The sequence below is a fragment of the Hyperolius riggenbachi genome, chromosome 11 (assembly GCF_040937935.1).
Source record: "Hyperolius riggenbachi isolate aHypRig1 chromosome 11, aHypRig1.pri, whole genome shotgun sequence".
NCBI classification, from domain to species: Eukaryota; Metazoa; Chordata; class Amphibia; order Anura; family Hyperoliidae; genus Hyperolius; species Hyperolius riggenbachi.
In genome coordinates, this window is record NC_090656.1 from 182,950,070 (window position 1) to 182,964,855 (window position 14,786).

A 14,786-nucleotide genomic window follows, 5' to 3' on the forward strand; every position below is an offset into this window, starting at 1 on the left:
TGGGTTTTCATAGCTTCAGCTTAAGCCTGCCTTGCTGTCGCTTTAGCCCCCGATCGTGTTTCTTGTTATTAAGATACTTTGCTGGTTTTGCATCATATATTGGTTCATTGCCAATATATATGCATACCAGCACGTTTATTATTTTCCTTGTATTTGTGTTACGTGATACATCAGTGTCGCTGATGTATACGTACACGAACTGTTTATATCCTGTGTTCAGTTAGTCAGTTTCCAGCACGTTTTGGTAGTTTGCGCGTACCGTGAACACCCGTGCTGAGCTAGTTATCCTGTTCCTGGTCCTGTTTGTGGATTGCGTTCATCTCTGCGAAGAGATAGCGAATCCTTCTGAATCCTGTTCTGTTACCGTTTGTGGATTGCGTTCATCTCTGCGAAGAGATAGCGAATCCTTCTGAGTCCTGTTCCCTGTGTTACTCCATTCCTAGTCAGCGTTCCTGCTTATGTCATATATCGGTTCATTGCCGATATATACATAGGTTAGTCAGACGTTACAAATAGTTTCATTGATAGCTGTAATTGTAATACGCTAGGAAAACATACTTATTGTATATTTATCTGTGTTACGTTCATCTATCTTAATCCTGCTATTTTCTGACTGTCCTGTCCTGTCTTTGTGAGGCACGCCATCGCCGCATCGCATTGGCTGCCTCATTCCAGTCTGTCTGGTTTTGGACGCTTGCTGTCGCTAAGTAGCCGCTAGCTAGCAAGCGTTCATTCTGTCTACCTGTCCTGATCTCCTCAGTTCTGGTTTGTGCGCTCAGCGCTACTTTGCGCTGAGACGTTATAACGAAAGCATTGTTTGTGGCTGTCAGATCTGCACCGGCTCTGTGCGCCACAATCTCCTATTGCAGTCAGTCCTCCCCTCCACTATACTAGGGATAGCCTGTTTCCTGGTGCTAGTGTGTGTACCTCCTCCACGCCAGCTCATGCGTTGCATGCTGACTGTGGAGAATACACCACCAAGCCTTACAGCTTTCAAGTTAATTCAAAGGTTTGGCACACTACACTACAACAAAACCAATAGTCTCATTTGTCGTTATTAACCCTTATGCCTTGTACACACAATGCAATTTCCCGTCAGATCGACGGGTCGAATTGATATTTTCCAGCATGTCCAATCTGTACCAGATCGAAAACCATATCGATTTTCAGAAACTGAACTAAATTGATGCTGTTCTTGATTGGGAGCAGAGCGGACATGCTGGAAATGATCAATCTGATCTGCCAATCAGACGGGAAACTGCATCGTGTGTACCAGGCATTAGACAGTCAGCTTTGTGAACTTTAACCTAAGAAGAGAGAACGCTCGGTATACTATAGAGCCTTTTAGCTCATCCATGTTGTCCGTCATTTCTGCACCGTCTCCCATTAAACTTCCTCAATCTGTTGGCACTTTAGTAGTCTTCAGGAAGCCTTAAGACTTACTTGTGTCCCTGAGTACTTTCAAAGATGAGCACATCTGTACTGCGCATGCCCATGCCCTGGATACGCTTGGCTTTGGAGGTACTCAGGGATGTGAGTATCTCTGAAGGCTTCCTGAAGACTACCGAAGCGGTATTTAACCTAGCAGGATGAAAAGGTTGAACTGGGGACAGCACAGACACGATGGCTAGCTTAAAGGGAAAGGAAGGCTCTATAATATTCAGATCCTACCCTCCCTCCCTACCCTACAACTTTAGCCTCTTCCGGACAGTCACAGTTGAAATCTATGCCCTGTTTGTGTCTGCCTGTCCCTGCCAGGGTGTAGATTTCAACATCTACGAGCATGGCTGCCCCAGTGTAAGGGTCGTGTCCTGCTTTATCTTGGCACGGAAATGTGGGGCTTTACAGGGGTGTAGAATCTAAGTGGCCCCTGGGCTTCAGAGAGTTGCATAAGGGTTGATGGGTCTTTACCCTAGCAGGCAGCTTGATACTTTGCTGAAAGTGGCCTCCACCCGCATGGATTCCATCCTGAGCGATGACAAGAAAAACAGGAAGGTGAATCTCTGGCATGTTTAGCTCTGCAATGCACGTCTACTTTTAGGATGCTAGAATAGGTCCATGGGTTAATGTATATTTGCAAATTTGTGGAACTAATCCTGTTTTTTTAATTAGAAACTTTCCGCTTTTTGTGTTCCAGTATTACCTGGGCTTCTCTGGGCTTTGCCCCTTAGCATCGTTCTTAAATTGTACCTGAGATGGGGGGGGGGATTTATACATACCTGGCGCTTCCTCCTGCTCCCTCGTCGCCCTCCTCCGACTCCCGGATCCTCAGAAACTGGCCCCAAAAAGTCCTCCAGTCGGGACATGCGGCGTTGGGCCACGCACGCTCCCGTGGCCGGGAACGTTCTGCGCCTACGCAGAATGCTTCTGATCACAGGGGTGTGCGCACGGCCGGGCTACGCATGCGCAGTACACTGCAGACCAGAGGACTTTCTGTGGCCAATTTGAGAAGATCCAGGAGGCGGAGGACATCAGTGAGGGAGTGATCTGTCTGGACGGTTCTGGAGGAAGCCCCAGGTACGTATACTTGTGTCCCTCTATCTCATGTTCACTATAAGCATGCTCAGAGAATGACTAGGTTTGTGGTTTTATGTCTCTTTAACATCACTTCCACATCTACAGGGTAAAAAAATCAAGTTGGGTCAATCCCCAATCTATATTTCACAAAGAATATCTGAATAACAAAAGATGTAAAGGTTTGAGATTAATTTGGATGTTTGTGTAACAGTCAGGCTGTGTTGACATTGCTGACAATATGATTTGAATATTTAAGTACAGGAAGGACTGAAGGCGAGACTAAATAAAATCAAACTGATCTTTTTGCGACTCTCTTTGAGGGCTTGTTTCCACTGTAGCGGTGCGGAATCGCCTGGATTCCACCGCTGAAGAAATCGCATGCGGCTGCGTTTCCCCATGCGGATTTCCCCGCGATTTCGCATGCGATTTCGCATGGCAAGGAGCCATGCGAATTTAACCATGTCACTGCCTGTGTTAAGTTCCATTGGCTTTCATGCGAAATCGCATGCGAAATCGCGGGGTAATCCGCATGACAAAGCCGCATGCGATTTCCCTATTAAATACATTAGCGGCGATTCGCATGCATTCCACTCGCAGGCGAATTCGTTGACTCTTTTGTGCGTTTTTTTACCGCTGAAAAAAACGCACCTCAACAACGCTACAGTGGAAACAGGCCCATCCACTTGCATTACATGTGCGAATCCGCATGTGTTGGACACATGCGGATTCGCGATAGTGGAAACGAGCCCTGAGGGGCCCATGTACACTTTTCAGACTTTTTAAAGTGCGGAGTGTACAGTGATTTGCGATAGATCACCCGTTTTGTAGATTTCAAGTGCGAATGGGCCCTCAAATGGGACAGTTCCAGTGGTCTGGTATCCAGCCCACGGCTTGTCACTATTATGAGGTGTGAGACCTATGGAAGCTGTCAAATTTATTTCCTTTCAGGGTACATTTCCATTGGTGCGGTGAGATTCCTGTGCGGAAAACGCATGTGAGATTTTGCATGCAGATGCGTTTTTCTATGCGATTTCCCGTGCGTTTTGTGGCCAAGCGTTTTTAACCATGTCAATGCTGGTGTGCTTTTTACATCGTTTTTACACAAAAATGCATGCGAAAACGCATGGCAAAAATGCATGCGTTTTTCCTATTTAATAACATTGTATGAGATTCGCGTACGAATTCTGATGGCTCTTCCGTGCAGATTTTTTCTGCACAGAAAAACGCTAAGAAATCCTGACAAGTGGAAACAGTCCCATCCACTTGTATTGGTTATGCGAATCTGCATTCAGAAAATGCATGCAGATTCGCTCTAGTGGAAACGGACCCTCAAACAATACCAGTTCCCTGGTAGTCCTGCTGATCCTTCTGGTCAGTAGGGTCTAAATCACACACCTGAAACAGACATGACGCTAATCTTGTTAGATTTGTCAGACATCTGATGTGCATGCTTGTTCAGGGTCTATGGTTTAAAGTATTAGAGGCAGAGGATTAGCAGGACAGCCATGCAATGAGCATTATTTTAAGGCTGCTTACACACCAAGACGTTACAGGCGCACGTTAGTGCGCCTGTAACGCTCCCCCAACGCACAGCAATGTAACACAAGTGGGCTGTTCACACAGCCCACGTTGCGTTACATGTAATGCTGCACGTTCGGTGCAAAGTGCAGCATGCTACGGCGTTGGAGCGGCTATAGCCGCGTTAGACTGTTTGCACATGCGCAGTGGGGGGCGGAGAGGAGGCGGGGAGAGCCAGCTACAGTAGCCGCGCACATGGCTACTTAATATTCACTGCACTGGCGGCAGCTGATTGGCCGGCGGGACCACGTGATGCGGAGTGTCTCACTCCGCATCACGTGGTCCCGCTGGCCAATCAGCGCCACTCTGGGAGACATTATAGGAATCGAGCCGCCGAACGCAGCTCACTCTACCGTCGGCTTTTGCAGCACCATACGTTGTGTTAGGTGCACGTTATGCGACCTTAACGTGGCACCTAACACAACGTCTTGGTGTGCAAGAAGCCTAAAGGTATTATTTTAAAGGTAATCAGCCTCCATGTCCTCCTCACCTCTTCTTCCCTTTAACCTCCTTAGCCGTAACCCCGTGCTGAACACGGGGTAAGCTGCCGCGGAGGATTCCTCAGGCCCTGCTGGGCCAATTTGCATAATTTTTTTTTCAAGCACTTTGCTAGCACTTTGCTAGTTGTGTGTTTGTTGTGATCGCCGCCGCCGATGCGCCGCTACCCGCCGCGATATAGCCCCCCCCCCGTATACCCCTTGCACAGCCTGGCCAATCTGGGGTGGATTGAGACTCCCTGTGACGTCACGACGTCGATGACGTCACTCCGTTCGTCGCCATGGCGACGGGGGAAGCCCTCAAGGAAATCCCGTTCAGAACGGGATTTCCTTATGGGCAGGCGACGCCGGCGTCGATCTGACGCTATGGGGGGACGCCGCAGGGAGGGGGGGGGAAGCATGTAGCTAGCGCTAGGCTAGCTAAATACCGCCCGGAACGTTAAAACGAAGGGGGGGGGGGTGAGATCTGGGAAATATCAATCCGCTACATTATCATTTTTAGGGTTTTCAAGTGTTATGTTATACAAGACTCTATAGCAAGAGTATAATCTTAATATATGCATGCTCGGCTTTTATGCGATGAATGCTAATGTGGATATTGGAAAAGTTATAGATGTAAGATACTTGGACTTTGCAAAGGACTTCAATACTGTTCTCCAAAACAGTCTAGTGCAAAAGTTAAGGATTTAACCACTTGAGGACCTAGGGCTTTACCCCCCTTAAGGACCGGCCACTTTTTTTCCATTCAGACCACTGCAGCTTTCACGGTTTATTGCTCGCTCATACAACCTACCACCTAAATGAATTTTGGCTCCTTTTCTTGTCACTAATAAAGCTTTCTTTTGATGCTATTTGATTGCTCCTGCGATTTTTACTTTTTATTATATTCATCAAAAAAGACATGAATTTTGGCAAAAAAATGATTTTTTTAACTTTCTGTGCTGACAGTTTTCAAATAAAGTAAAATTTCTGTATACATGCAGCGCGAAAAATGTGGACAAACATGTTTTTGATTAAAAAAAAAACCATTCAGTGTATATTTATTGGTTTGGGTAAAAGTTATAGCGTTTACAAACTATGGTGCCAAAAGTGAATTTTCCCATTTTCAAGCATCTCTGACTTTTCTGACCCCCTGTCATGTTTCATGAGGGGCTAGAATTCCAGGATAGTATAAATACCCCCCAAATGACCCCATTTTGGAAAGAAGACATCCCAAAGTATTCACTGAGAGGCATAGTGAGTTCATAGAAGATATTATTTTTTGTCACAAGTAAGCGGAAAATGACACTTTGTGAGGAAAAAAAAAAAAAAAAAAAGTTTCCATTTCTTCTAACTTGCGACAAAAAAAAATGAAATCTGCCACCTAAATGAATTTTGGCAGATTTCATTTTTTGAAAAAAATGAAATCTGCCACGGACTCACCATGCCCCTCTCTGAATACCTTGAAGGGTCTACTTTCCAAAATGGGATCATTTGTGGGGTGTGTTTACTGTCCTGACATTTTGGGGGGTGCTAAATTGTAAGCACCCCTGTAAAGCCTAAAGGTGCTCATTGGACTTTGGACCCCTTAGCGCAGTTAGGCTGCAAAAAAGTGCCACACATGTGGTATTGCCGTACTCAGGAGAAGTAGTATAATGTGTTTTGGGGTGTATTTTTACACATACCCATGCTGGGTGGGAGAAATATCTCTGTAAATGACAATTTGTTAATTTTTTTTACACACAATTGTCCATTTACAGAGATATTTCTCCCACTCAGCATGGGTATGTGTAAAAATACACCACAAAACACATTATACTACTTCTCCTGAGTATGGCGATACCACATGTGTGGCACTTTTTTGCACCCTAACTGCGCTAAAGGGCCCAAAGTCCAATGAGTACCTTTAGGATTTCACAGGTCATTTTGAGAAATTTCGTTTCAAGACTACTCCTCACGGTTTAGGGCCCCTAAAATGCCAGGGCAGTATAGGAACCCCACAAATGACCCCATTTTAGAAAGAAGACACCCCAAGGTATTCCGTTAGTAGTATGGCGAGTTCATAGAAGATTTTATTTTTTGTCACAAGTTAGCGGAAAATGACACTTTGTGAAAAAACACAATTAAAATCAATTTCCGCTAACTTTTGACAAAAAATAAAATCTTCTATGAACTCACCATACTCCTAACGGAATACCTTGGGGTGTCTTCTTTCTAAAATGGGGTCATTTGTGGGGTTCCTATACTGCCCTGGCATTTTAGGGGCCCTAAACCGTGAGGAGTAGTCTTGAAACCAAATGTCGCAAAATGACCTGTGAAATCCTAAAGGTACTCATTGGACTTTGGGCCCTTTAGCGCAGTTAGGGTGCAAAAAAGTGCCACACATGTGGTATCGCCATACTCGGGAGAAGTAGTACAATGTGTTTTGGGGTGTATTTTTACACATACCCATGCTGGGTGGGAGAAATACCTCTGTAAATGGACAATTGTGTGTAAAAAAATCAAAAGATTGTCATTTACAGAGGTATTTCTCCCACCCAGCATGGGTATGTGTAAAAATACACCCCAAAACACATTGTACTACTTCTCCCGAGTACGGCGATACCACATGTGTGGCACTTTTTTGCACCCTAACTGCACTAAGGGGCCCAAAGTCCAATGAGTACCTTTAGGATTTCACAGGTCATTTTTGTTTCAAGACTACTCCTCACGGTTTAGGGCCCCTAAAATGCCAGGGCAGTATAGGAACCCCACTAATGACCCCATTTTAGAAAGAAGACACCCCAAGGTATTCCGTTAGGAGTATGGTGAGTTCATAGAAGTTTTTATTTTTTTGTCACAAGTTAGCGGAAATTGATTTTAATAGTTTTTTTTCACAAAGTGTCATTTTCCGCTAACTTGTGACAAAAAATAAAATCTTCTATGAACTCACCATACTCCGTACGGAATACCTTTGGGTGTCTTCTTTCTAGAATGGGGTCATTTGTGGGGTTCCTATACTGCCCTGGCATTTTAGGGGCCCTAAACCGTGAGGAGTAGTCTTGAAACCAAATGTCGCAAAATGACCTGTGAAATCCTAAAGGTACTCATTGGACTTTGGGCCCCTTAGCGTACTTAGGGTGTAAAAAAGTGCCACACATGTGGTACCGCTGTACTCAGGAGAAGTAGTATAATGCGTTTTGGGGTGTATTTTTACACATACCCATGCTAAGTGGGAGAAATATCTCTGTAAATGACAATTGTTTGATTTTTTTACACACAATTGTCCATTTACATAGAAATTTCTCCCACCCAGCATGGGTATGTGTAAAAATACACCCCAAAACACATTATACTACTTTTCCTGAGTACGGCGGTACCACATGTGTGACACTTTTTTGCAGCCTAGGTGCGCTAAGGGGCCCAACGTCCTATTCACAGGTCATTTTGAAGCATTTGTTTTCTAGACTACTCCTCGCGGTTTAGGGCCCCTAAAATGCCAGGGCAGTATAGGAACCCCACAAGTGACCCCATTTTAGAAAGAAGACACCCCAAGGTATTCCGTTAGGTGTATGGCGAGTTCATAGAAGATTTTATTTTTTGTCACAAGTTAGTGAAAAATGACACTTTGTGAAAAAAAACCAATAAAAATTAATTTCCGCTAACTTTTGACAAAAAATTAAATCTTCTATGAACTCGTCATACACCTAACATAATACCTTGGGGTGTCTTTTTTTTCTAAAATGGGGTCACTTGTGGGGTTCCTATACCGCCCTGGCATTTTACAGGCCCAAAACCGTGAGTAGTCTGGAAACCAAATGTCTCAAAATGACTGTTCAGGGGTATAAGCATCTGCAAATTTTGATGACAGGTGGTCTATGAGGGGGCGAATTTTGTGGAACCGGTCATAAGCAGGGTGGCCTTTTAGATGACAGGTTGTATTGGGCCTGATCTGATGGATAGGAGTGCTAGGGGGGTGACAGGAGGTGATTGATGGGTGTCTCAGGGGGTGGTTAGAGGGGAAAATAGATGCAATCCATGCACTGGGGAGGTGATCGGAAGGGGGTCTGAGGGTTTGGCCGAGTGATCAGGAGCCCACACGGGGCAAATTGGGGCCTGATCTGATGGGTAGGTGTGCTAGGGGGTGACAGGAGGTGATTGATGGGTGTCTCAAGGTGTGATTAGAGGGGGGAATGGATGCAAGCAATGCACTGGCGAGGTGATCAGGGCTGGGGTCTGAGGGCATTCTGAGGGTGTGGGCGGGTGATTGAGTGCCCTAGGGGCAGATAGGGGTCTAATCTGATAGGTAGCAGTGACAGGGGGTGATTGATGGGTAATTAGTGGGTGTTTAGGGTAGAGAATAGATGGAAACACTGCGCTTGGGTGGTGATCTGATGTCGGATCTGCGGGCGATCTATTGGTGTGGGTGGGTGATCAGTTTGCCCGCAAGGGGCAGGTTAGGGGCTGATTGATGGGTGGCAGTGACAGGGGGTGATTGATGGGTGGCAGTGACAGGGGGTGATTGATGGGTGGCAGTGACAGGGGGTGATTGATGGGTGATTGATAGGTGATTGACAGGTAATCAGTGGGTTATTACAGGGGAGAACAGATGTAAATATTGCACTGGCGAATTGATAAGGGGGGGTCTGAGGGCAATCTGAGCGTGTAGGCGGGCGATTGGGTGCCCGCAAGGGGCAGATTAGGGTCTGATCTGATAGGTAACAGTGACAGGTGGTGATAGGGAGTGATTGATGGGTGATTGATGGGTAATTAGTGGGTGTTTAGAGGAGAGAATAGATGGAAACACTGCGCTTGGGTGGTGATCTGATGTCGGATCTGCGGGCGATCTATTGGTGTGGGTGGGTGATCAGATTGCCCGCAAGGGGCAGGTTAGGGGCTGATTGTTGGGTGGCAGTGACAGGGGGTGATTGATGGGTGATAGGTGATTGGCAGGTGATTGACAGGTGATCAGTGGGTTATTACAGGGAAGGACAGATGTAATTAATGCACTGGCGAATTGATAAGGGGGGGGGGGGGTCTGAGGGCAATCTGAGCGTGTGGGCGGGTGATTGGGTGCCCGCAAGGGGCAGATTAGGGTCTGATCTGATAGGTAACAGTGACAGGTGGTGATAGGGGGTGATTGATGGGTAATTAGTGGGTGTTTAGAGAAGATAACAGATGTAAACGATACATTTGGGAGGTAATCTGACGGCGGGTTTGCGGGCGATCTAATGGTGTGGGTGGGTGATCAGATTGCCCGCAAGGGGCAGGTTAGGGGCTGATTGATGGGTGGCAGTGACAGGGGGTGATTGATGGGTGATAGGTGATTGGCAGGTGATTAACAGGTGATCAGTGGGTTATTACAGGGAAGAACAGATGTAATTAATGCACTGGTGAATTGATAAGGGGGGGTCAGAGGGCAATCTGAGCGTGTGGGCGGGTGATTGGGTGCCCGCAAGGGGCAGATTAGGGTCTGATCTGATAGGTAAAAGTGACAAGTGGTGATAGGGGGTGATTGATGGGTGATTGATGGGTAATTAGTGGGTGTTTAGAGGAGAGAATAGATGTAAACAATGGATTTGGGAGGTGATCTGATGTCGGATCTGTGGGCGATCTATTGGTGTGGGGGGGGTGATCAGATTGCCCGCAAGGGGCAGGTTAGGGGCTGATTGATGGGTGGCAGTGACAGGGGGTGATTGACGGGTGATTGATGGGTGATTGACGGGTGATTGACAGGTGATTGACAGGTGATTGACAGGTGATCAGGGGGATAGATGCATACAGTAAACAGGGGGGGGTGGTCTGGGGGGGGGGTCTGGGGAGAATCTGAGGGGTGGGGGGTGATCAGGAGGGGGCAGGGAGCAGGGGGGGGGGATAAAAAAAAAATAGCGTTGACAGATAGTGACAGGGAGTGATTGATGGGTGATTAGGGGGGTGATTGGGTGCAAACAGGGGTCTGGGGGGTGGGCAGGGGGGGTCTGATGGGTGCTGTGGGCGATCTGGGGCAGGGGGGGGAGAAATCAGTGTGCTTGGGTGCAGACTAGGGTGGCTGCAGCCTGCCCTGGTGGTCCCTCGGACACTGGGACCACCAGGGCAGGAGGCAGCATGTATAATACACTTTGTAAACATTACAAAGTGTATTATACACTTTGTATGCGGCGATCGCGGGGTTAACATCCCGCCGGCGCTTCCGTATAGCCGGCGGGATGTTGCGGCGAGCGAGCGGTGACAGGCGCCGGCGGAGGATCGCGTCACGGATGACGCGATCGCTCCGCCCATGCCCTTAAATGGACCGCCGCCTCTGTGGGTGAGGCCGTCCTGCAGGGCTCCACTTCCCCGCCGCCCCTGTGTAGTGGGCGGTCGGGAAGTGGTTAAGGACTGGGGAAGAGTGTGTACTTGGTTAGGGAACTGACTAATGGACAGAAATCAAAGAGTTGTGGTCAATGGATCATATTCAAAATTTGTGACTATTAACAGCGGGGTCCCACAAGGATACTGGGTCCAGTACTGTTATTTATTAATGACCTAGTAGATTAAATAAAGAGTAATCTTGCAATTTATGCAGACAAAGGCTTTATTCATTAAGCTGCACTGCTAAAGCAGTGCACCTTAATGTGAAGGAGCAGCCACTATGCATGCCTTGTTAAGAAAAAGTGGGGGAAGGCTTTGCATCCCTAAACACATTCTGCAATTGAGTGGTTAATCGCATAGGCATACACCGCCTCTATTAGACTGAAAAATGCATACCCTGCATCCAAAATAAGTGCTAACGGTCTGCAAGTATATAGCTATCAGGTTAGCTGCTCCCAGCCCATCCTCCTGAGTTTCCTGTTTGCATGATAAGTAGTAGCAGTTTTGCATATGATTTGCATCTGAATTGAATGCTAAGTGTGCAGAAAGCCTATTAGAGGTGCTGCACACATGAGCTGGTTGTCATTTCAGATGCAGCCTTTGTGGTATGCGCTGGCCCTCTCCTCACTATGCATGCCTTACATAGCAGCGCTCGCTGCTATGTAAGGAGCGTGCATTCCTTATGAGTGTGCCTTCCTTAGATGAGAGCGTGCCTTACTTAGATAGAACGTGCCTTCCTATACGTAGTAACTATAGCTAAGGCACTCTCCCATCTAAGGAAGGCACATTCCTTACATAGCCGCAAGCGCTGCTATGTAAGGCATGCATAGTGGCCTCCTTCACATTAAGGTGTGCTGCTTTAGCAGTGCAGCTTAATGAATCAAGCCCTTTGTCTGCAAAAATTGCAACATGGTCTCATGTACCCCAGGTAAATAACCATAACAGTCTGTCACATAATGGGAGCCACATGGTGATTGGCTGCACAGCCTGGATCTACACTGAAATGGGCCTGTCCCGCAAGACTGCTCGGCTTATGACTCTGAAGTTGCTGACAGGAGTGGGCCCCCTTAGCCCTTGGCCCCTGGGTAGGCTGGAAGAAGTGGGCTGGTGGATCAGTCAGCTGATCTTTGATGAGGGGCCAGTAGGTTGTAGTTACGCTCCTGCCTTAGGCCACAGCCTAAGTGGCCTTTGCAGAAAAACAGCACTGCCTCAGAGTATATTTAGGAAGTTGTATCCAGCAAGCTGTTGAGAGAGACAATACTGCACAACACAGCCTAGAACTTCTTGCACTGCTGAATGGCTGAATTTGATTCCATGGAATATATATCTGTCTTCTCTCTTTCTTCCCAGAGAAGATAGCACTTTGCAATCCTTTTCTACGGGGTTCATGAAAGAAGCTGGAGGCCTTTCTCATTAGTCTCTCTGACATCTTTTATCACTTATCAGAGGAACAAGAAAACGCAGAGCGCTTGCTTTGATCACGGCAAAAGTAGAAAGAGTGTTAAAACCCCTATGAAGATTTGGAAAGTGGGATAGACTCACTGTGGCCTGTTTCAAAGAACGAACACGACTTAAAGTTGCTAGAATTGCATGTTTTACAGCATTTTTAATGATGCATCGTTTTTATTCCCCATTTTACTTCCTCACAAAGGCCTTTAAGCAGACAGGCAAACTCCACACATGGAAATCTGTTTTTAGACTTCTCTCGGACCTTGTCAATAAATTAAATTGTCCTCTCTAATGTGATAAAACTAATATCCTGCAAATGCCTTTGTGTATGTTTTTAGCTGTTACATTGCATTAGGGATAAGCTAATCTAGCCGTTTGTGCTGTATAAAAGATGTAGTGGATGTAAAAGTATCACTTTGTGAAGAACTTTGGCCAGTAGAGTAGCGACTAGTGTTGTCCGGATCATGAACGATTCGGATCTTTGATCCGAATCTATTTTGTGAGTCGAATCATCCGAATCATCAAAATGAGTGATTCGGATCGCAAAGGGGGCGGGGCCAGGAGAGACACGCCCTCTCTCCACGGGCAGCGGGGTCCTGGAAGCAGAGCGGAGATGGATCGCTCTGTTGGAAGGGAGGCAGCCTTGCAGTGAGACAGGTAGATGAGAGAGAGGGGACATCGGTGCCACTGCCAGATATGTGTAGAGCACACATACTGGCTATAACATGCTGCTGATTATAGGCTGGCTGTTCCGCAGTTGTGCACAGTGAACACATTGGAAGCTTTTGGCTCAGCTCAGCACAGCTTAGTAACTTTGCAGGCACTGTGATTGCAGCGCAATATAATCCTCCTGCACTCGGCACTAAACATCTGCACTGTAACTTTGGGGGATGCTTTCTTTCACTGTGCGACGTTTGCATTTAAAGTACACAGATGAGCATATAGGTGAAATACATGTAAAGCATATGATTGCAGCATGTGGGTATTGTGTGCAAACAAACATTTCTGCTCTCTGCTCGTCCCTCCTCCCTTCTCTGTCCACTCCCTGCCCGTCTGTCCACCATCTCCCCTTCTCTGTGTGTCCACCCCCCTCCCCTTCTCCTGTCCACAGCAGGGAAAGACCTGTCCTGCTAGTCATTTCACCCCGAATGCTTCGGTAGTAAAATGATCCGAGATTCGGATCAAAGATCCGGATCTTTTCAATGATCCGATTCGAATCATCCGGATCATTGAAAAGATCCGAACTTCCCATCTCTAGTAGCGACAGAGTCATGGGCCTCAGTGTCGCCTCCCCCTTTCCCCCAGCAACATTTTACACTGAAGACCTATAGCATTTTCTTCCACAGAACATGCTTTTGCAAAGACAGCTGCAGGGTAAACATTTTATAATACCAGTAATAGTTATAATAAAAATAATAGTTCCCTTACTTTCTCTCCAGAACAGGTAGCAGCTTCCTGCTTTATCACTCACTTTGAACATTTTCTTTCCTTATCATATGGAATGTAAACAATTGTTTTTGTGCACCTTCCCTGGATCCGGGATCTGTACATATGTGAGGAGTGGTTTTTAATTGTATTGACCTGTCTTTGGAATACATTTACATTATTGTCATCTACAATGTGCATGGCCAGAGGCTGCTGGCTTTAATGTTTTTATTTTTTCTGGGATATTTTCCTAACAAAAGGGTGTGATTTATATTTTGAAATATACAGTGGTTTTTTTCTAATTCTTATTGAGTCATGGACATCTTTCTTTTTTGGTGATATAGTAATAATCTGTCATGACTAGACTTATTGTTTTGATTATTGGGTGGCTCTGCTTGCTTGAGTTGCAGTTTAAGAGCCAGGTGACCATCAGTGGTGAGCAAAAACTGCTGTCTTGCCTAGGGCCCCATTTCATCTTAATCCATTTCTGCTCCAATCCACAGGTCGGCCTTTTAGTTGCCCCATTACAATCTCTAAACTTTTCTAAGGCTCTATAGTGTCCCCTCACATTTCCTGCATACATACTACTCCCATGTAGCATGCCCTTTATGTGTTTATGTTGTGTGTTCGTTATAGAGGGCTCTGTGCGGTTTCCCTCTTATAGTGGCTCCTTTGCTGTGCCCCTCATAATGCATTGTGTTGTGTCCCCTATAGTAGCCCTTGTACTGTGCCATTATATGGGTCCATCCTTACAGGAGCACCTCTCCTCCCTGACCTGATTATTATAGAATATCAGGTCACAGAGAAGATGCAGCCAGTGGTGGATGAATGTGGGAGTGTACGGAGCCACAGACAGAGGAGCGCGTCTGCTGGGACAGGTGAGATGCCACAGTTAAAGGGATTGTGACCTCTAAAAATAAACGAAAATGGTACTCACCTAGGGCTTTCTCCAGCCCACCGTAGGTCGAGAGGTCCCTCGGCGTCCTCCTGGCTCTTTTCCTGGTCCTTCCG

General features: G+C 46.5%; 1 protein-coding gene across 1 annotated transcript in view; it reads right to left on the reverse strand.

Annotated features, from left to right (window-relative positions):
• Positions 1-14,786, reverse strand: part of NOD2 (nucleotide binding oligomerization domain containing 2) — a 216,183-nt gene that overhangs the window by 115,465 nt on the left and 85,932 nt on the right. The window lies entirely within an intron of this gene.